Source organism: Delphinapterus leucas, chromosome 11 (assembly GCF_059928025.1).
Source record: "Delphinapterus leucas isolate spDelLeu-1000000601 "Yukka" chromosome 11, BTC_Dleu_Yukka2, whole genome shotgun sequence".
Classification (NCBI taxonomy): domain Eukaryota; kingdom Metazoa; phylum Chordata; class Mammalia; order Artiodactyla; family Monodontidae; genus Delphinapterus; species Delphinapterus leucas.
Window position 1 is genome coordinate 98988794 of NC_143139.1, and position 20010 is coordinate 99008803.

Sequence of the window (20010 nt, forward strand, 5' to 3'; positions counted from 1 at the left end):
TCAAAACAATTTTTACCAGGTCTTTCCAAGTGCTGGATTTAACAGGGTTTATGACAGACCATCGTGGTGCATCTGGGAAAAGAAGTCGACACCCCTTGTTTGCACTCTTGGTTCTTGACAGCATGGGATCTGGGGTATGTCAGGTGACATCTCTGAGACCGGATGCCCTCATGAGGACATGAGCTCGGTAGGGGCCCCTAGCTGCATAAATAAATAATACTGTTGCCTGCCCAGCCTATGAGATATCCAGGATATAATGGACACGGATCACTTCGTAAACTCTGAAACAGAATACAAAAATTGTCCATTGCTATAGAGCGTGTGCAGTAAGAGTTGGGCTTGTCAATGTGTTAGTGGGAAGGTTATGTGAGTGTCTGCTGGGTGGGGCAAAGTTCATCACAGGTATGGGGCCAATCAGCAAGGGTGAGCTTAAGACCTATGTGAAAGGGTCCGGTACGGCCGGGTCTCCAGCGTCTCGGTGTACTGCGGTGATTTGTTTGGAGCTGTTTCGGGCCCGGAGTAGGTCCTCCTGGGCGCTCGCCGCTACAAAGAGAACAGTGGCCGGAGCAGCGGGAGGGCAGGGAGCAGGGCTGCATAGCACACATTTCGTTCCCGCAGGAGCGGCGTCCTGATGCGCAGGCACCGGGGGCTTTGTGCATTCCGCGCGAGGAGCTCGGGCGTCGCCGCGCAAACAAAGCCGCTTTGCAGCTCTCGCTCTTGCTCTCCGCCATTGGCTGCCGGGCCGCGACCTCCCCCCTGCGCTGGCAGAAGCCCAGCGCCTCGGCTGGGCACAAAGTCAGCCCCTCACCCTTGCCGCATGGGGGGAGGGGCAGGCGCTCTGACAGCCCGGGGTGGGGTGGGCTGGTGGGGAGGGCGGTTGGTCGGAGTAGACAGCTCCTCCCGACGCCCGGCCCCTTTGCCCTTCACTCTTCTGGGTCCCCCGCCCGCCGCACTCGCCGCGGCAACTCCGCCACCTGTTGACGCGTCCTCCCAGCTTGCGTTCCCTTTCTTCTCTTGCATTCTGGGCTCCCCCGGACAAGGTCCTTCCCCGCCCGCCCCCAGCCCCGCGCTCTCCCCAGACTCGAGGGCATCCGCGCTTAGGTGCCCGGTCTAGACCAGCTCATCGCACAGACTGGCAGAGCCGGGCTCCCCGAGGGAGGAGGGGCCTCGCCAGCGTGGCCTGGGCCCCGGACGGGAACCTCCACCCTTCCCGCAGCCTCGCGCCCGCCCCTCCTAGATTTCAGCCCTTCCCAATGCACGGGGTCGGACGCTCGCCGATCCCCAGCCGCACGTGGTGTGCCATCGCGGCGCAGGGCCCACCCGCCCGGTGACCTTGGCGGTCCCTCCGCCTCCCCGGCCTCAGTTTCCCCCAGGTGCTGCAGCAGTGGGGCCGGCGGTGGGAGCCCCCGAGAGCGGCCCCACCCCCGTCCCCGCGGGCATCCAATCGGGCGCCGCCGTCCGGGGGCTGTGTCCAGCGCGGGGCGGGGCTTCCCGGCGGGCCACCCGCGCGAGCCGCCCCAGCGGCCCGGCTGGGGCGGGGGACTGAGGGGCGGCGCGTGCCGCGGGGGCGCGGCTGGCACGGTTGCGGGGAGGCGGCGCCGGGCATGGGCCGGGGACGCGACGGCCCCACGGCAGGGGCAGCGAGCGGCGGGGGCGGAGGCGGCCGCTAGCGCCCTGCCCGGCGCCGCCTCCCTCGGCGCGCTCGCCCCGCGGACCGGCAGGCGGCGGACCGGCAGGCGGAGGACCGCGGCCCCAGGTGCCAGGCGGCGGGCGGGCGCGCGCGGGGGCTCGGGGGCCGGGCTCCCCCCACCTCGAGACCCAGAGCGGCGGTGGACTGGGAGGGGCTGGGCGGCGCATGCGCGGGGCCCGGGGCGCGGGGCTAGGGCGCTTGCCGCGGGCTCGTGCGGGGGATCCCGGGGCCCTGGGGGCCGCCCCTTGCTCTGCCTCCCTCCACGCGCCCGTGGCCTGCCGGGAGCCTCGGCGTTCACAGCTGTCGGTGGGGCTGGGACCTGGGCAGAGGTCGAGGCCCGGGACCTCAGAGACATTGGGTCCTCAGGTTGTCCCCCCGGAGAGAAGGCCCACCAGGCGGGGGCATCAGGCGCGCCCTTCTTTCTGCGTGGTCGAGCTTGGGCGTCACCGACTGGGGGCGTTTCCCGAGAACGCCGGGGATCCCCTAGGCCAGGTAGCCGGCGGTCCCGGCAGACTGACCCTCGTGCGCCTGGCGGCCGAGGTCCAACGGGAGAGACACACGCGGCTTAGTTCACCTTTGAGGAACTGCCCCACTTTGCGACTGGCGCAGTCGGGCGATGCAGACGGGCCGGGCCGGGCGAGCCCAGGGCAGTCTTCGCCGCGGGACGTCTTCCCGATCCCGGGGCCCGCGGGTCTAATGCGGGGCGTCCGCGCCCGGGTCTCCCCGAGTCCCCGGCCGCGCATGGCTGTGTTGGCGGAAGTCCGGAGGGTCGGTTCTGCTCTCACGGCCTCCCCAGACTAACAGGGAACAACTGCGCGCCCGTGCTTTCCTCGCCTTTTTAAGTTTAAAGGCTGGAGCCGTGCCCCGAATGTCAAGGTTCTTTCTAAGAAAAGTCCACGGTTGTATAATGCCTTGGATTTCGCGGGGCGCTCTGGGACGTTCGGGGCTGCATGCCTACCCCCATCCCAGCCACCCCTCCCCAAACCAGGGAGCCCCTCCTCCCCCAGGGCTGCTTGGGAAGGGGTGCGTGGGGCCGGGAGAGGGGGCAGGGTTTTCCTGGGGACGACCCTGCCACACCGTAGCCATTGAAGACGCAGGGTCACCGTGACTTTCCTCTTTCAAGGTGGTGGAGAGTTGGGGAGAATCCAGAGGACATATCGTTGTGATCATTTTCGTCCTTTACCTTCTTACTGCCAAGGCTGCTGTGAAAGGCCCTGCCTCTGCTGTGAAGTAACAGTTTGTGGCCAGACAAGTCCAGAACCAAGACGTTGTTATCACAGGTAAATAGAAGGTTTGATTTACTTATTTTTCCAGACTGAAATAGTTAAGTCTTTACTTCCATTGCCCTACAGACTAGCAATTTGGGGGTTAATTATTACCTTGTGATGCAACGGGTTAGATCTATTTTCATTTCTTTGAAAGTAAGATGAATGTGGATAGATTCCCTTTTAGGTTCTGAAAACTTTATTCTGTCAGTTTTACTGGGAACTTCCTTTCTTTATGGCAGGCAGGTTCCGCGTAATTTAAAACTAGGTAATAAAACTGTGGGAAATGTTTTCACTCAACAGACACTTAGGTTACAGATGCTGACAAGTAAAGAGCACCATGCCTTCTCTTAGCTGTTTTAATTCCAATCTGAATATCAAGCAGATGGCTTGCTGAGCTAGTTGGCCAGGTCTAGAACTGCCATCAGCCAGGACAGTGATACCCTGGAGCAGTGGGCCTATGGTACAGATTGAGTGGTCACTGTGTGTGAGGGACCAGTGAGCTTGACAAACTTCTATACAACTCTGAAGCAACAGAAAATCAATTGACCATAGAAAAAATGTTTTCCCCTCTTCTCACATCTTGAACGTGTAAAAGTTATTCCATAAAATCATAAAATAATTGTTGTTACGAGCTCAGGTTTGTCCACAGATTTTTTTGGGAGGGGCTGCATTGGGTCTTCGTTGCGACGAGCGGGGGCTACTCTTCGTTGCGGTGTGCGGGCTTCTCATTGTGGTGGCTTCTCTTGTTGCGGAGCACAGGCCCTAGGCGCGTGGGCTTCAGTAGTTGTGGCACGCGGGCTCAATAGTTGTGGCTCGCGGGCTCTAGGTGCGCAGGCTTCAGTAGTTGTGGCGCACGGGCTTAGTCGCTCCACGGTATGTGGGATCTTCCGGGACCAGGTCTCAAACCTGTGTCCCCTGCATTGGCAGGCGGATTCTTAACCACTGCGCCACCAGGGAAGTCCCTGTACACAGATTTTTAAACGTAGTATGTGTATGCGGGAGAGAGAATGAGAGAGAGAGGAGAGAAAAAAAGGTGTTTCTTCTATATAAACTATTTTGTAATCTGTTTTATTAACCATTAGGTTATGAAAAATCTTTCCATGTGAATAAATGTGTTTGCACTTTATCATTTTAAATGTCTATATCATATTTCATTGTGTTTAGTTACAATAATTATTAAGCCAATCCTTTAACATATGTATATTTTAAAATTCTTTTAGTCTGTGAATGTTTACTGAGTTTTCAGCTGCTCAGTATTGAGAAAGGCAACTGGGGATCTGCTCATGAAGCTGACTCTTACACCAGAATATAAGAAGGGAGCTGAAAGTGGATGAAACTGGGGCGCAGAAAGGGAGACTGTTTTTGCCGCAGCACCTCGTGGTTTAGGGATTGGTAACCAGTGGTCTTTTCCTTGTGTGTTGTTCTATGGGCACCTGTGTTTTTATAATAAGGATTCTTTAAGTAATCTTCTTTAAAAAGCTTTTATTAAAATGTTTCTTTGCTTACTGTAAACAGATTTTAAACATGCCACGTTTCTCTCTTTCCTCTCTCAGTCTGTGTGTGAATGGATATATTCTTTTTTTAATAGTTTTTATTTATTTTTTAAATTTATTTCATTTATTATTTATGGCTGAGTTGCGTCTTTATTGCCGCGCACGCGGACTTTTCTCTAGTTGTGGTGAGCGGGGGCTGCTCTTCGTTGCTGTGCACCGGCTTCTCATTGCAGTGGCTTCTCTTGTTGGGAGCACGGGCTCTAGGCACGCGGGCTTCAGTAGTTGTGGCACGCAGGCTCAGTAGTTGTGGCTCGCGGGCTCTAGAGTGCAGGCTCAGTAGTTGTGACTCACGGGCTTAGTTGCTCCGCGGCACGTGGGATCTTCCCAGACCAGGGCTGGAACCCGTGTCCTCCGCATCGGCAGGCGGACTCTCAACTACGGCGCCACCAGGGAAGCCCCCCCGGATGTATTCTTAATGGCAACTAGGATGAGTGTCTTAACTTCCAAGTGGCCGGTGTTTGGGGTGAACGTTTGTACTAATTTTGTTGCATCGCAGTTAGAGGATGTGGCTTTTTGGGAATTTGAGGGCCTCTGTTTTTATTTCTGGTTTTGGTGGCTTGGTATAGGCTTCATAGACGCTTCAAATAAAGCCATAGCTTCTGTTTGTAGGATAGACATTTGCTGTGTCTGTTATTTCTGCCTTCGTAATTACATGGAACCAGCTAGCTCACGTCTAAGCCCATGTGGTTAGGGAAAATTAGGCCAAGGATTTTAATTTCCAACTTGGTGTGAAGATAGGTTTAAGGTAAGAACCAAACAGGAAAAGCCCTAGATGTCCCAGTGGACCTGATTTAAAAGAACTTGTTTCTTCTTCCAAGTATTTCTGTCACTTGCATGCAGTGACGTGTACTCTGGGTAACAGACATCACCTAGTCTGGTTTGCTTGTTGTTTGGAGGTGTGTTCATTCTTTGCTTCTAGAGTCTTTAATTAGTATCTTGTTGTAGCAATATTGTGGAAGGGTTCATGCACTTCAAAAGGTGAAGCGATTACTCCTTACTAGGTCAGACCTATTATTAGTTAGTTTGGTAGTTGAGCTGCATTTGTTCTGAGGTCGGCATATAGAGCCAGAAAAAGTGCTTGAGAATTTTGGTTTGCATCAGGGATGCAGCTTGACATAATGGAAGAGGTGTTAGGTCATCCCCAGGTTTGATTCTCATCCCTTCGAGGCGGCCTGCCGGGCCTGGGGAATCTCTGTTCACCTCTCTGAATGCTGTTTTCTCATCACAAGACGGAGTTCCTCTCCTTTCCACCTCTTTGAAGGGTTGGGAGTCTCAAAAGTGGTGGCTTGGGCTTCCCTGGTGGCGCAGTGGTTGAGAGTCCGCCTGCCGATGCGGGGGACACGGGTTCAAGCCCTGGTCTGGGAAGATCCCACATGCCGCGGAGCAACTAGGCCCGTGAGCCACAGCTACTGAGCCTGCGCGTCTGGAGCCTGTGCTCCGCAACAAGGGAGGCCGCGATACTGAGAGGCCCGCGCACCGCGATGAAGAGTGGCCCCCGCTTGCCACAACTAGAGAAAGCCCTCGCACAGAAACGAAGACCCAACACAGCCAAAAATAAATAAATTAAAAAAAACCAAAGTGATGGCTTATGTGAAGATTCTTTGTAACAAGTAAAAAGGCATACTTAGCCCAGGCAGTGTCTTAAAGAAGCACACCTTGTACTGCCTGCCTCTCCCTGAGCCGGATCTGGTAACTGTGTTACTTTTGCTCTGACCTGTTGGTGATTTTTCAAAGGCTTTTGGAACGAAGCACATCCCCCACCCCAAATATACACTTCTTTTCATTTTTGAGTAGGTAATCGAGAGTCCTACACCAGTAAGAACAAAACTGTCCTGAGTGGGTTTTGTTTTCTCTGCACATGGATATGCCCTCAGGTTTGTTTGTTTATTTATTTATTTATTTATTTATTTATGGCTGAGCTGGGTCTTCGTTGCTGCGCACGGGCTTTCTCTAGTTGCGGCGAGCGGGGGCTACTCTTCGTTGCGGTGCGTGGGCTTCTCATTGCGGTGGCTTCTCTTGTTGTGGAGCACGGGCTCTAGGCACTCGGGCTTAGTAGTTGTGGCACGCGGGCTCTAGAGCGCAGGCTCAGTAGTTGTGGCGCACGGGCTTAGTTGCTCTGCGGCATGTAGGATCTTCCCGGACAAGGGCTCGAACCCATGTCCCCTGCATTGGCAGGCAGGTTCTTAACCACTGCGCCACCTGGGAAGTCCCTGCCCTCAGGTTTTGATGGTGATATATTTTGCATTTGTCCTTACTCCCGTATCCCCAGACCATGAAAACAACTGTTCCTCATCCTTGAAGGGTCTGCGGAGATGCAGGCTGGGTGAAATCTTCCCCCACCAGGGCTGCTCCTGGGTGCTGCCCTACCTCACTTTCCCCGCTGAGTCCGCCTTGATGAGAACGGGGTATGTGTAAATCAGTTCTGCAGCTGGTCCTGTATGCTGAGTAGGCCCTCCACATCTGCAGGTTCTGTATCCACCAGTTCAACCAACCGTGGATTGAAAATCTTTGAGAAAAAAATTCCAGAAAGTTCCAGAAAACGAAACTTGAATTTGCCACGTGCCATAAGTATTTACATAGCATTTACATGGTATCCACAACTATTTACATTGCATGTATGTTGTATTAGTTATCATAAGTAATCTAGAGATGATTTAAAGTATACAAAGGTTGTGCGTAGGTTATGTGCAAACACTACACCTTTTTATATAAAGGACTTGAGCCTCTACAGATTTTGGTATCCCCAGGGGGTCCTGGAACCAGTCCCCTGAGGATGCTGAGGGAGGACTCTGAATGTTCATTGAGCAAATAAGAGATGAACAGATGAACGGAATTTAATTCAACAAGAATTTATCGATTTTTTTTTTCTTTTTACAGTACTCAGATATGGGTGGGAGCTGGCTGGGGGGGACTTAGAAGTATAGCAGGGGGCCTACCCACCACAAGAGGGTTTCCCCTTGGCATTTTGCAGTTTCCCTCGAACCTCGGATGGCGAGAGCCCATCCTTCCATCAGCACTAGACCGGTGTGTTCCTGCACGCCATGCTGGACTCCCACACGTGGCTCCCATGGCATAGGTGTTATAAAGGTGGCAGCTGCAGTTCAAATTATTCTATTTATAATTATCACTAGATTTGGGGTATGTTAAACATTAAATAGACTTTTTATGAGATGGCCTGAGCATCTAATTAAATAAAATGCTCTTTCTTCCTGCAAGATCATGGATTCTAATTCCAAACAACTGACTCAGAAGGAAAGAGGTGTGTTTAAACATTTGGGAGTTGGGAAGTGTTTCTATTTAACGGGGCAAGGGTCCTGCTGGCCCTCCAGTTGTGGAGATAAGATAGGCACAGGAGAAGTTAGTGAAAGCATTGGAGAGGTTTAAGTCTTCTGTGTTCCAGACTCAGCACTCATCTGACTGCTTTTAATTTTTTTTAATTTTTTAAAAATATTATTGAAGTATAGTTGATTTACAATGTTGTGTTAATTTCTGCTGTACAGAAAAGTGACTCAGTTATACACGTATATATTCTTTTTCATGTTCTTTTCCATCATAGTTTATCACAGGATATTGCATATAGCTCCCATCTGACTGCTTTTATTTTGCTCTATTTAAAGAGGTTTGCAAAGAAAGAGGAGTGGCTGTTTCTGTTCTGATCTGCTTGCTTTTACACTTCTAACTCAGGTCACAAGTACACCTTTGAAAAAGGATCACCTGAATAGTAAGAGTTAGGAAAGCAAAGGCAGAATGAATTGTCTCAAAGCTTCTGAAGCTTCACATGAAAGATTGGAAATGGTAATACAGTTAAGTAAACAGTATACTGTCGTTCTTTCCCCCACCCACCCCGACCACTCTTAAGAGTGAGTGAGGCATCAAGCTCCCTGCAGCCATTTGTAACTGAACAAGCCTGTGGTTATGTGATAACCACACTGAGGTGACAAATTGCCACGTTCTAGTAAAAGAGACTCAGTTATTTAGAAGTTGACATGTGGCTGCCTCCCTCCCTTTCAGAAACAGTCTAGGAAATTGTTAGCCTGACATGTGTATTTAAGTACATATTTACAATGAAGCAATAAGGCTTGTAAAATACAGGATTGCAGAATCAAGTGACAATCAAATCTTGATCTGAAATCAAGTTTTCTTTTATTACCTAGCTGTCAAATGGGATTTTTTTTTTTTTTTTTGCGATACGCGGGCCTCTCACCACTGTGGCCTCTCCCGTTGCGGAGCACAGGTTCTGGACGCGCAGGCTCAGCGGCCATGGCTCACGGGCCCAGCCGCTCCGCGGCACGTGTGATCCTCCCAGACCTGGGCACGAACCCGCGTCCCCTGCATCGGCAGGCGGACTCTCAACCACTGCGCCACCAGGGAAGCCCGGGATATTTTTTTACCAGAAGAATTTTTAGAAGCATTTTCAGGCAGTGTTCCTTCTTGCACAAGTTGACATCTATTAGGCTGCCAGCATGAAGAGTCTTTTCCCCTCTGTCTAGGCTTATGAATGAATTTGATCCATTCTCGGCAGTAGTCCCATTTTGTGGGACAGCTTGATAAGTGGGTTAGTGTCTTATTTATTCACTGTCCACTCACTTTATTTCTGGTTTTCTAACTGTGTGTTGGGGATGGGATTAACAGGACTGATGTGTAAAAGGAAAATTGTTCCGAGAAATTTGAAATTTCCTTTCAATAGAAGCATCTCTTGGTGTGTGGAAGTTATTTATAACACAAACAAAAGGGTAGTGTTTGATGTGTTTACGACATCCTTGGATTTTAGGGTTCGTGGAGGGAGTATTTTGCTTGAGTATTACAATCACCTTTTTTGCCCACTTTGAAACCCGTTGCAGAATCTGTCACCAGCTCTAGGCAAGGGGACTCCTGCCCCATCTCTGCAGAGCCCTCCCGATGGTTCACAGCAAGCAGTCCAAAGCACATGGAGGTTCAGAAAGTGACCTTCCTTCTTGCCTTTCTTAGAAAAGCTCACTTGTCGAGAGCCCTTTCCAGAAAGGAAGTCATTCTATTGCTGTAGTTCTCAAATCATAAAAATAAACCTCATCCATTACGTTCAGTGCGGGGTCCTGAGAGAGATGAGTAGTTAAAAAAAAAAAAATCCCCACAAAGTTCAATTGTGCAAAAATATTCACGGCGGGAGCTTGACGGGGAGTGATCTCCTAAAAAGAAGACTTTGAGAAAGAGAAGAGTCGTGAAGAGAAAGGCTTGAGAATATTGACATGCAGTGAGGGCTGATGCTTGAGAGAAAAGACCAGCACAAACAGGGTTAAAAGGATGTGTGGGACAAGATGATGGAAGATTGTGAGGGTGGAAATGTTGGTGTCTGAGCCAGAGACAGAAGGTTCTGGACCTGGGGAGGGAGGAAAGGTCAGGGTGCTTGCCCGCACTCGGGCAGGGGAGAGGGAGGATGGATGTAGATTGATGGATCTCTAGTGGTGGTGGGAGCGCGACCCACCCTCCACCCGAGCAGCCTGGAAACCAGAGATTGTAACCGCCCGCCAGCACAGGGGCAGGAAGTCCCGATCCAGCGCTGGTGTGTTGAACCGAAAGTGGAAGGTTCCCATCCTGGCCGAGGGTGACAGCGACTGGCGACAGGAGGAAGGGTTAAGTGGGAAGTGTTCAGTGAAGAGAGGAGTAATTCTTTCCAAGTCCCAGCTTTATGTGTGAATATCGGTACCTAGCAGGACACAACGTTGTCAATCAATACTTCAATAAAATAAAATTTAAAAGAAGAGTATCTAGCAGGTTATCAATATAAGGAGAGAAAATAGGGTCTTTCACTCTGGAAACCAAAACTTATCGACTGTTTTCCTGCTGTTTTCTCTTCACTTAGATGAGTCTAACAGAGTTAGCTTTTCGTGTCTAGGTCAGAAGTCTAAGTGAAAGTGAGTATCTAACTACATTCAAGGACGGCCAATAATCTTTAATACTAATAGGGACACAAGCCTCAAGAGAAAGAAGATTCTAGAAGGAAAACCCATCGCCAAGAAAGCAGATAAATCCATGGCTGATTCACAGACTGATGGAAGGACACAAAACCTTGGACGGGCTCAGTAACTCTGGAACGAATGAATTCAAACGCAGGCTTTCTTCGTCAGATAAATCATTTTCTAGAAGGTGTTTCAGAAAGATTCATGCCCAATTCTGATATCAGATCTGGTACGGTCTCTTTGAGAATGAGACCTCTGAAAGACAAGAGGTAGTAAATAAAATTTAGAAAAGGAATGACTTTCAAGAGATGAAAAGATGAAATTCCAACCGAAGGTATCAAAATTCCAACCGAAGGTATCAACACCTCCATCCAGCTGCCATCTTCGTATTTGTAGATGTGAAGTTACTTTGAACCAGGGCAATGGAAGTTCACCGAAGTTGTACTTTGTCATCGCTGTCATGACCTCGGGCCCCACGTCCACCAGCCTTCCTGACATCACCCAACCCTCCCGGAGACTCAAACTCAGACTGTCCGGTTCTGAGCCCCCCTGAGTTTTCCTCCCCATCCGGTAAGTGGCCTCCAGGAGGGCAGGACAGGTGCAGGGTCCTGACCCACTTAGCAGGTCTCGGCCACAGACCGACCACGCATCCGCGCGCACCTCAGTTTCCTTGTCTACAAATGGGGCAAGTACTAATGCTTTGCGTGGGAGACAGTTGCCTGGTGCAGAGTGAGAAGGCTTTTTACTTTTTCATTTTTTATTTCTTTTGGCCATGCCGCACAGCTTGTGGGATCTTAGCTCCCCAACCAGGGATCCACCCCGGGCCCTCGGCAGTGAAAGTGCGGAGTCCTAACCACTGGACCGCCAGGGAATTCCCAAGGCCGCTTTAAAGAAATTTGTTTTAGTTTATTCAAGTACAGTTGATTTACAATGTTGTGTCAATTTCTGCTGTACGGCAAAGTGATTGTTTTGTATATATATTCTTTTTCCTATTCTTCTCCATTATGGTTTATCCCAGGATACTGAACGTAGCTCCCTGTGCTATACAGTAGGACCTTGCTGTTAACGGTTTCATTGTTTCCTTGCTTGTTGTTTACTGTCCAGCCATAACGTGGACTCATCCTTCCTCATTTATCAGCTCCCATGGTGACTGGGAGGGCAGGGCCCCGGTCAGGCTACCCTACGTTTGCGATTCCTTCCAGGCTTAACCAAATGCCACCTCCTTCATGAAGCCTTCTTTGATTCCCCCGTGAATGAGAGGCAGGAATTTTGTCACTCAGACACCCTAGAGCATTTTTTTAAAAAATAAGTTTATTTATTTTTGGCTGCGTTGTGTCTTCGTTGCTGCGTGGGCTTTCTCTAGTTGCGGTGAACGGGGGCTACACTTCATTGCAGTGCATGGGCTTCTCACTGCGGTAGCTTCTCTTGTTGCGGAGCATGGGCTCTAGGCGTGCGGGCTTCAGTAGTTGTGGCACGCGGGCTCAGTAGTTGTGGCTCGCGGGCTCTAGAGTGCAGGCTCAGTAGTTGTGGCGCACGGGCTTAGCAGCTCCGCGGCATGTGGGATCTTCCCAGACCAGGGCTCGAACCCGTATCCCCTGCACTGGCAGGTAGATTCTTAACCACTGCGCCACCAGGGAAGTCCACCCTGTAGCATTTTGAATCTCTCTGACTGGACGTATTCTACCTTCACCTCAGCAACTGTTTATTGAGCACTTCAGTCATTCATTCCAGAGCTCGTTCATTTCTTCAACACACCTTTCCTGAGCTCCTGCTATGTGCCAGGCAGTGTTCCAAGAGCTGGGGACAGCAGTGGAAAACGGCAGGCACCATCCCCTGCCATCAAGAAGCACTGCATTACATGACAAGCAGGACTCCTAGGTTCAGAGGAGAGGCAGGTACCCAAGCAACACGGTGCCGCGTGGTGAGAACCACTAGAAGGCCTGATGGGTGAGGCTGCCCTTCCCTGAGCCTCTCGGCGGCCAGGGGAGCAGTGGTGTTCTAACCGTGATCTGCACGTGCGGCTCAAGAAATGTTTGTCCTTAAAATTTCCTTTCAACTAAAGGAACTAAGTTGGGAGAAAGGAAAAGAACGAATAAAAGTGGTCCAAGCAATTGTAGAGCCCATCTTAGTTCTCCCGTTGATTATCTTCTCATTTCACGTATCATTACGAGCTCAAGTGAAATCCTTTTGAACCGCTTAGGTCAGCAGGATTTAAATCTTAGATGCATGTTAGCTCTCATCTAATGACCTATTTTCAGAAAACACCACACATTTAGTTGCGGCGTCTGCCTTCTCTTTGTCGCTGATGGTTCCGGCATGAAAAGCAGATAAGCCCTCTGAGCAGCGATTCTGTCTTCATCACAGAAGCGTGATAATCGCTTCCTGAAAGGAGCAGGGACACGAGGGATCGAGGGATCGTGCGTGCCGTTAGCTTGACATCGTTTGGTTTCGTAGTCATGAATGAGGCGAATGAGCCCTCAGACACACGCAAGCCCCTTTCCTAGGACAATAGATGGGTGAAGCCTGTGCCTCCAGGGCTTCTGGCTTCTTGCTTTGTGGCTGGGAAGGTGGGGAGAGAGGCAGCCCTATCCTGCCCGGGAGGTTAGGAGCCCAGGTACGTCAGGCGGAAGCAGGGCTGGCTTTGGGAGGTGCCAGAGAAATCCCTCTGGCTGCCCTGCTCCATGGATGTGACGATGCGCTGGGTCGCCTTTTTAACAGCAGACTCGCCTCTTTGTATCAGGCTCCCTAAAAACCAGGCAGTGGAGATGGGTTTGAGGTCTTCTAAAAGTCAAGTTTACTGAGGTATAATGTACATGCAGTAAAATCCATCCTTTCTGGATGGACAGTTCTGTGCGTTTTGAAAAACATCTATGGCCCACTTTCTTGCTGGTCGTCAGCAAGAGGTGCCCACATTTCTTGGCGTGTGGCCCCCTGGTCGTCAAAACCTGCAACGTGGCTCAAGTCCTTCTCATGCTCTGAACCTCTAGGACCTCCCCTTCTGCCTCCTTTCAGCCGGAGAAAATTCTCCGCTTTTAAGGGGTCAGGCGATTCGATTGGGCCCACCTGGATAATCCAGGACACTCTCCCCTCTCAGGCCCGCACCTGTGTCAGTCCCCTGCGGCTGCCGTCACAGAGCACGATCTGGGTGGCTCTAAAGAACAGAAATTTATTGTTGTGCAGTCCTAGGGGCCGAAAGTCTGAACTCAAGGTGTCGGCAGGGCCGCGCTCTCTCTGAGACTCTGGGTCGACTCCTTCCTCGCCTCCTCTTTAGTTCTCGTGGCGCCCATCAACCCTTTGCATTCTTTGGCTTGTGGAAGCATCACTCCAGTCTCCACCTGTCATCACATGGCATTCTCACTGTGTGTGTGTGTGTGTGTGTGTGTCCAAATTTCCACTTTTTATAAGGACACCAGTCACATTGGACTAAGGACCCACTCCACTCCGGTATAACCTCATCATAACTGTATCCGCAAAGACCCCTATTTCCAATAAGGTCACATTCTGAAGTACTGGAGGTTAGGATGTGGACATACCTTTTTGGGGGACACAAGTGAACCCGTGATGGTACCCTCAGTCACATCTGCAGAGCCCCTTGTGCCATGCATGGTGACATAGCCATAGGCTCCAGGATTGGAGCATGGACATCTTTGGGGCCATGAACTGCCACCATTCCATGGTCACGCCCTCATGGAACTCAGTCTACAGGCAGCTAACACCCATTCAAGGAGTTTCGGAGACTTGAGACCCCACTAAACATGTTCTGTTCATATTCGAAGGCGGGTGACCTGTTCAGAGCCTAGCTCTATCAATTAGGGACGAATCTACAGCATCAAAGATAAGGAGTCATGATCAGAGGTGCCTGGTGCGTTAGGCAGCTTAGGTAGGGCTGGTCCTGGGGACCTCACACAGGGCAGTGGAAGGCTTAGGGGACAGACGTGTATGAATCACAGCACCCTGAGTGCAGAGCCTGGTAGCCCCTTTCTTTCCCTCCATCAGGCTGGTGCCAAGGGGAAAACACAAGTGACTGGAGGGGCTAGAGAGCCAGGGGGTGGTGGGGCCCCATGGGACTCTCCCAGCTCCGTGTCCCTGCTACAGGAGAGAAAGGTACCGTAACTGTGCTCTTTCCCCATGTAGGGAGGCCTTCCCCTTAGTTATAATGGCAGCCTCTCCCCGACCCTCTCTCCATCTCACGTAGTATAAGCTTTACTGGTCTGTTTCTCATCTGTTTCGCCTAGAATAGCAACCCCACGAGGGCGGGGGAATTTGTCTGTTTTTGTCTGTGTTCTTTACTGCTGTACCCAAACTGGCTATCACAGGAGGCACCTAAGAATATCTGTTGAATGAACAAAGCTTTCCCTCTGCTTAATGATCTATGCCCTCCTGCTTGTTGAAAGGATAACAGTTTTTCTGTTCTACAATTGTATTAGCATATTATTAGAAAGTTATTATTATTTGAGTAATACTGCCTGAATATGAGGAAAACCTTAAGGAGCTATAATCATTTTTCTCTATTCCAGTCTATGGATTTTATTGAAGAGTACAGAAATACTTCTTTGTAACTCTGGAAGTGAAACATAAAGAGGAAAAGAGCCATTTCAAACTGTGGAGCTGATAAGTATTCAATGGCTTTAAAATGTTAAGCTGGAGGCTCCATTGCTAATGATGGCTTAGCGGTTTGGAAGTCAACTCAGAAAAGGTGGACAGAATCTTTAAACATATGCCAAGGCATTGTTTATGCCAAGCTCATGAGGTGGTGAGCAGTTGCCAGGCTGAGATCTGGAGAAGGTGGAAACTTGATATTTGGGGTCATTTTGTCCCTGGGTTGTTGGCTTATTTATGGAAGAAGCACTTAAGAACCTACATACTTCCATGGGGCTAGGAGTCAAAAGTTGAGCTATGAAGGCTCCAAGAAGGGAAGACCCTGGCAAACATCCCAAACGCTGGGTTGGGGCCCCAAAAAGCTGCCCCCTAGGAACACAGGTGACCTGGAAGTCAATCCGTTGCTCCAGGACTAAAGGCCTGTTCTAAGTAATCTCAGTCCTTGAGGTTGGATTAAGGTGCTTCCAGACTGCTAGGACCTCTGATGCCTGGCAGAAGCAAACGAATATCCTCTCCGGAGCACAAAGCGTCATCCTCGGCTGCTATTTCTATTAACGGTTTTTCAAATACAGGCAGTCCTCACTTCGCACATTTCCATTATGCACAAATTCCATCACCACAGTTAATTAAATAACACCAGTCTCCCTACACCAGGGCTCCTATTTCAGTTATCAGGGATTAAGCACTGAGTAGCTGTGAAAACACAGTCTCAGCTGCCAGCTCCCCAGTCCACAAATCACTGCACAGATAACAGATGTGCATAGGATCAGTGACCAATCCCGTCACTCCTTTCAGAGTCCTTCTGTGATTGGTCCCTGCGCATCTGTCAGTCAGTTCACCCACAGACAGCAAAGTGTGTCCTGGTGTTGCCTCCTTGTCTCCCGGTGAAAAACCCACATGACACTTTATAAAAAAAGGATAAGTGAGAGGAATTGGCCAACAAAGATGAAAGTGCAGCAAATAAGTGGAAAATGATAATGCTGGAAGTAAAACTAGAGTCGAACATCAATGGAGTTCTAGAAGAAATAGTGACCATGGGAACGTGGGCGCTGCTGCCAGTTCAAGAGACTCCAGAAGGGCAGCCAGAGGAATGTAGTAAAAGTGACTTATCGACATACTTGAGGGATTGCCCTGGTGGCCCAGTGGGTAAGACTCCACACTCCCAGTGCAGGGGGCCTGGGTTCCATACCTGGTCGGGGAACTGGATCCCACAAGCATGCCGCAACTAAGAGTTTGCATGCCGCGACTAAGGAGCCAGCGAGCCGCAACTAAGGAGCCCATGTGCCGCAACTAAAGAGCCCACGTGCCTCAACTAAGGAGCTGCCGGCTGCAACTAAGACCTGGTGCAAACAAATAAATAAAGAGAATAGAATAAAATAAAAGATATTAAAAAGAAATACTTGAGGAATGGAGTTTGACAATTTGGTAAGGCATAGAAGAGAAGTTTGCTCCGAATTGCAAGTTATACAGTAAGAAGGCAGCAGGCACGGTCCAAACTACTCTTGGTAAGTTTTTTACAACAAAATAAAACATCTTAATTCTCAGTGATTTTAATTCTTAGTAATGCTAACGTCTTACATTACAATCTACTAAATAAATATTAGTTTTACTGTATCTCATATTTCCCTCTGCGTTTACAACTGATAATAAGAGATATTTTAATTTTTTTTTTTTTTTTTTTTTTGCGGTACGTGGGCCTCTCACTGTTGCGGCCTCTCCCGTTGCGGAGCACAGGCTCCGGACGCGCAGGCTCAGCGGCCATGGTTCATGGGCCCAGCCGCTTCGCGGCGTGTGGGATCTTCCCGGACCGGGGCACGAACCCATGTTCCCTGCATCGGCAGGCGGACTCTCAACCACTGCGCCACCAGGGAAGCCCCTATTTTAACGTTTTGACAACAACTTTAAAGGTCATGGTGCACTTGTTATTTTATTTATTTATTTTTTTTGCGGTACGCGGGCGTCTCACTGCAGTGGCCTCTCCCGCTGCGGAGCACAGGCTCCGGTTGCGCAGGCTCAGTGGCCATGGCTCACGGGCCCAGCCGTTCCGCAGCATGTGGGATCTTGCCAGACCAGGGCACGAACCCATGTCCCCTGCATCGGCAGGCGGACTCCCAACCACTGTGCCACCAGGGAAGCCCTGCACTTGTTATTTTTACCGTTGATTAGTAAAATCACTTAGCATAATTTCTGCTTGCGTGATGCTTTTCATGGTCTTGCATTACCATGCAAACCAAGCCTGTTTTTTACAGTAATGGCACAAACAAAACCAAGCGTATGAGACAACTCATGAACCAGCAAAAATAATAAATGATAGAAATAGACCTACGTGACTCTAAATATTAGACTTAAAAGACGTAAACTTTAAAATAAACTTGCTTCTTATATTCAGGAAGATGAAAGGTAAGATTGGGAATTTTGGTAGAACGCTAGAAATTGTATTTTTAGAAAGGACATTGATTTGAAAAAAGTAGGAATCATAAAATTGAAAAAAAAAGAAACCCCTGAAATTATGTACTCTGTAGAAAGATATAATAGCAGAGTAGATACAACGTCACAACTGATGTGAGAATTGGTGAGTAATAAAACACATCAGAAATAAGATCTAAAGTGAAGCACAAAGAGACAAAAGACAAAGAGACAAAGACTACAAATATAGAGAATATAGTGATGAATTCTACCATACATATAATTGAAATCCTAGGAGGACAAGAAAGAGAAATGGGACAGAAACAATATTTGAAGAGATCGTGGCTGAAGTTTTTCCAACACTGATGAAAGACATTACGTCACAGTTTTAAGACTCCTATAGAACTACAAGCAGAGTTAAAAACCAAAAAAATCCATACGTACACACCCTATAGTAAAATGCAGAAAAAACAAAGGCAAAGAGATAATCTTAAAAGAAGCTAGAGGTTAAAAACAAAAAGCAAAACCAAACAATACTTTCAAAGGAGCAGCAAGTTAGAGAGAAATTCTCAACCAAAACGATGGAAGCCAGAAGACAGTGGAAAGACATTTTCAATGTGCTGAAAGTCAAGTTTATTCCAGGAATAAAAGATTAGTTTAACATTTAAAAGGTAATCAAGTATCAACAAATATGAAGTGCTTCTGGATAAAATGCACGAGACCTGGCCAGTGAAATCTGCCAAACGTGGCTGAGAGAAATTTTGAAAGACCTAAAGAAATGACAAGTTACAGCATACTCAGTATTGTTAAGATGGCAGTTCTTCCCAAAATGATCTACAGACTTGAGTGATCAAAATTGTATCTTAGCATATGCCTATTTGTAGAATTTGACAAACTGATTCTAAAATTATGTGGAAATGCAATGGACCTAGAGTGGCTAAAACAACTTTGAAAAAGGAGAGCACAGATGGAGGACTTGAATTACCGGATTTCAAGAATTATTCTAGAGCCACAGTATTTGACGATGTAATATTGATATGAAAACAGATAAATAGATGAATGGCACAGAGTAGCAAGTTGAGAAATAGACCCAACTGTATGGTCAACTAATTTTGAACAGAGTGAGAAGTCGTTTCAGTGGGAGAAGATAATTTTTCAACAAATAGTGCTGGAACAATTGGATAGCCACATGCAAAAGAACAAACCTCAGCCCTCATCTCACATCATGTTAAAAAATAAGAAGAAGAACTTGAAATGGGTCCTAGACCTAATTGTAAGAGTTAAAGCTATAAAACTTCTAGAAGAAACATAGAATAAATCTTAGTGATTTGGCAAAGATGTCCTATATGAGTCAAAACACATGAACTACAGGGGCTTCCCTGGTGGCGCAGTGGTTGAGAGTCCACCTGCCAATGCAGGGGACACGGGTTCGTGCCCCGGTCCGGGAGGATCCCACATGCCATGGAGCAGCTGGGCCCGTGAGCCATGGCCGCTGGGCCTGCGTGTCCGGAGCCTGTGCTCCGCAATGGGAGAGGCTACAACAGTGAGAGGCCCGCATACCACAAGAAAAAAAAACAAAAAAACAAAAACATGAACTACAAAAGAAAAATTTAATAAATTAGACTTCCTCGAAATTATAAACCTTTGCTCATCAAAAAGCATTTAAGAAAACAAAAGGCAAGCCACAGACTTGGAGAAAACATTTGTAAAGCGTATATCTGACAAAGGACTATTGTCAGGAATATATAAAGAGCTCTCACAATTCAATAAGAAGGCAACAACCCAATTAAGAATGAAAGCAAAAGTGGGCAAATGATTTGAACAAGTACTTCAACAAAAGGTGTTGGATGGCAAGTAAGCACATGAAAAGCTGTTTAGCATCATTAGTCATTAGGAAAATGCAAATTATTAGGAGCTGATATTGCTATTAGTCGTAGAGAGATATTAAACACCAGCCAGAATGGCTAAATTAAGAAGACTGACCAAGTGTCAAGGCCGAGGATGTGGTGTAGCAGGGACTCACCAACACTGATAATGGGAATGTAAAGTGGTACCGCCTCTTTGAGAAACATTTTGGCAAGTGATATCACTGATGTTATTGCCAAAAGTATCATATACCTGAAGGACGCGAACTGAAAAGGCTACAGACAGACTGTATGATTTCAACTCTGTGACATTCTGGAAAAGGCAAAACTATGGAGACAGTAAAAAGATCAGTGGTTGCCGGGGGTTGCGGGGGAGGAAAGGATGATTAAACAGAGCACAGGGGACTTTTAGGGCAGTGAAGTCATTCTGTATGATACTGTAATAGAGGTACATATCCTTATACATTTGTCCAAATCTGTAGAAAGTACAGCACCAAGCGTGAACCCTGATGTAAACTATGGATTTTAGTTAATAATATATTGATATTGACTCATCGGTAACGATTGTACCAAGATGTTACTAATAGGAAAACTGTGAAGGGACATGGGAACTCTTTGCACCTTCTGCTCAGTTTTTTGTGTAAACCTATAACTACTCTAAATAGGACAGACTGGTGGTTGCCAAGGGGGAGG

General features: G+C 48.6%; 1 protein-coding gene across 1 annotated transcript in view; it reads left to right on the plus strand.

Annotated features, from left to right (window-relative positions):
* The first annotated feature begins 1561 nt into the window (after positions 1–1561).
* PPARA (peroxisome proliferator activated receptor alpha) overlaps positions 1562–20010 on the plus strand; it is a 73796-nt gene continuing 55347 nt past the window's right edge. Inside the window, exons 1-2 of the mRNA XM_022597139.3 lie at positions 1562–1756; positions 2814–2970. The gene's annotated coding sequence lies outside the window, so the exon portion shown is untranslated. The remainder of the gene's footprint in view (positions 1757–2813; positions 2971–20010) is intronic.